Source organism: Rhinoraja longicauda, chromosome 11 (genome assembly GCF_053455715.1).
Source record: "Rhinoraja longicauda isolate Sanriku21f chromosome 11, sRhiLon1.1, whole genome shotgun sequence".
Taxonomy (NCBI): domain Eukaryota; kingdom Metazoa; phylum Chordata; class Chondrichthyes; order Rajiformes; family Arhynchobatidae; genus Rhinoraja; species Rhinoraja longicauda.
Window position 1 is genome coordinate 11,871,686 of NC_135963.1, and position 3,417 is coordinate 11,875,102.

A 3,417-nucleotide genomic window follows, 5' to 3' on the forward strand; every position below is an offset into this window, starting at 1 on the left:
TTGTTATCCAGCTGGTCCAGAGCAGAGTGGAGAGATATGCCGAGTATGAACACATGAGTCATCTGCTCTTGATCAAGATTTGGTGTTTCGTTCAAAGCAAATCAGTGTTATCCAAAATCAGTGCAAGATTGTAGAAACTCCATTTTCAATTAATAAAAATCTGAAATCTATTCTGGAAATAGACACAAAAAGCTGCAGAAACTCAGCAAGCCAGGCAGCATCTCTGGAGAGAAGGAATGGGTGACGTTTCGGGTGAAGCTCCTGTGTCAGACTACTGAGTGACGTTTCGGGTCGAGACCCTTCTTCAGACTAACTGTGGATCACGCACATTTTGCTTTTAAAATTCTGCTTTTCTTTGCAATTGGATGAGCTATGCTAAAAATGCTCCAGAAATTAATTCTTTCATTATGGCCAAATGCTTTTAAAATAGTTTTGCAATTTGTTTTAATTTGTCATGTTGAGGTGATCAACCCACCTGCGATAAGCATGTATGGGCATTTAATATCCGTTTCCAAGACCTCAATAAGATTCACCAGTTAGCATTTGGTTCCATTTGAAACAGTTTATCAATAAAACAAAAAAAATGACATGTCTTTGAAAAGATAACAACTTTTCAGTACATTAGCCTTCATCAGTCATGGTACTCAGTATAGAAATTGGGATGTTATGTTACAGTTGTGCAACATGTTGGTGAGGCTGCAATTGGAGTATTGTGTTCAGTTTTGGTCACCCTGCTACAGGAAGGATGTCATTCAGCCGCAGGGAACGCAGAGAAGAATGAAGAATATGTTGTCAAGATTCGAGGGCCTGTGTTTTTTGGAAGAAGTTGTTCAGGCTCGGACTTTATTCCTCAGAGCAGAGGAAGCTGATGAGTTACCTTATCGAGGTTTATAAAATCATGAGGGGAATAGATGGGGTGAATACACAGTCTTTTACACAGAGTAGGGAAAACAAGAACCAGAGGACATGGGTTTAAGGTGAGAAAGGAAAGATTTAATAAGAACCTGAGGGGCAACTTTTTTTATATAGAGGTTAGTGGGTATATGGAATGAGCTGCCTGGGGAGATCGTTTAAGCAGGTACTATAATCTATATACTAAAACTCTTGTTTGTTTGTTGTTTGTTCCTGAACTACAGCCAAGACGGTACACGATAGCCTGACAATGTTAGGTCACCTTACTCACCGTTGTCCCTTTGGTGCTAATGGAAGAAGTTTCATTAAAATCGGTTGTATTTTTAAAGTTATTCACATTTTAAAGTTTAAATCTATCTCCTAGGGAGGGAGGGGGTAGAATGGGAGGGGGGGGGGGAGGAGGGGAGGAGAGGGGAGAGGGTGCTGCACCAATGCAGGAGAGGTTTGGGCCCAATGGGTCCACTTGATCTAGTAGCATTTAAAAGACATTTGGACAGGTAAATGGATAGGAAATATTTAGAGGGACATGGGCCAAACATAGGCAGGTACGACTAATGCAGATGAGGCATCTTGGTCGGCAAGGACAAGCTGGGCTGAAGGGCCTGTTTCCATGCTGTATTAGGAAGGAACCACATGCTGGTTTAAACCAAAAATAGACACAAAATGCTGGAGTAATTCAGCAGGACACGCTTCTCCCTCTGGTGACGTTTCGGGTCAAGGCCCTTCTTCAGACTGAAAGTCACGGGAAAGCTCAACGAAATGTCACCCATTCCTCTTCAGAGATGCTGCCTGTCCCGCTGAGTCCATCTTCCATGCTGTATTACTCTATTTTCATCAATTTATTTATCAAACCGAAAAAATAGTAAAAGGCACATCTTTTTTAAAAGATAATCTAATTTTTTCATCAATTTACAAACCCTAAAAATGAGTAAAAAGCATGTATTTTAAAAGATAATCTAAACTTTTCAGCAATTTTAAAACCTAAAAATTAGTGAGACGCACGTTTTAAAAAAGATAATATAAACATTTCAGCAACTTGTATAACCTCAAAATTAGTAAAAGCCATGTCTTTTAAAAAGGCAATCTAAACTTTTCAGCAATTCATAAAGCCTAAAAACTAGTAAAGTCAAGTCAAGTCAAGTTTATTTGTCACATACACATACACGATGTGCAGTGAAATGAAAGTGGCAATGCCTGCGGATTGTGCACAAAAACGAATTACAGTTACAGCATATAAATAAAGTTAATAAGTTACTATAGTGTAGACAAAAATTTAGGCTCTGGGGTTATAAAAGTTGACAGTCCTGATGGCCTGTGGGAAGAAACTCCGTCTCCTCCTCTCCGTTTTCACAGCGTGACAGCGGAGGCGTTTGCCTGATCGTAGCATCTGGAACAGTCCGTTACTGGGGTGGCAGGGGTCCCTCATGATCTTGCTTGCTCTGGATCTGCACCTCCTGATGTATAGGTCCTGCAGGGGGACGAGTGTAGTTCCCATGGTGCGTTCTGCCGAACGCACTACTCTCTGCAGGGCCATCCTGTCCTGGGCAGAGCTGTTCCCAAACCAGACTGTAATGTTGCCGGACAGGATGCTCTCTACAGCCCCAGAGTAGAAGCAATGAAGGATCCTCAGAGACACTCTGAATTTCCTCAGCTGTCTTAAGGTGGTAAAGGCGCTGCTTTGCCTTACCCACCAGTGCGGCAATGTGTGTTGCCCATGTCAGATCCTCTGTGATGCGGACTCCCAAGTATTTAAAACTGCTCACCCTGTATGTCAAGCATGTATTTCAAAAGATAATCTAAACTTTTCAGCAATTCATAAAGCCTAAAAGTTAGTAAAGCATGTATTTTAAAAGATAATCTGAACTTTTCAGCAATTCATCAACAAAACCTAACAAAAGGCACGTCCTTTGAAAAGATTATGCAAACTTTTCATCAGATTTTCACTGTTGAAGGCGCCTGTGTATCTTCGCAAACTGGGCAATTAACAGAGCAAAACAAATAGATATAGATAAAAGGGATTGGAAACAAACAGTGTTATTAACTTCTCCACCCTTTAGCGGGGCGTGGGGGTGAAGTGAGCAGACCTGTTTATTTGGCTGGAGGGGGGAGAAACAAATGACAGGGGATTTGGAAGAGGGGGGAGGGGGGAGAGAGGGGGGGGGAAAGGGAGGGGGAGAGAGGGGGGGGGGAAAGGGAGGGGGGGGGGGAAAGGGAGGGGGGGGGAAAGGGAGGGGGGGGAAAGGGAGGGGGGGGGAAAGGGAGGGGGGGGGAAAGGGAGGGGGGGAAGGGAGGGGGGGAAAGGGAGGGGGGGGGAAAGGGAGGGGGGGGAAAGGGAGGGGGGGAAAGGGGGGGGAAGGGGGGGAAGGGAGGGGGGGGGAAGGGGGGAAGGGAGGGGGGGGGGAAGGGGGGGGAAGGGAGGGGGGGGGAAGGGAGGGGGGGAAAGGGGGGGGGAAAGGGGGGGGAAAGGGAGGGGAAAGGGAGGGGGGGAAAGGGGAGGGGGGGAAA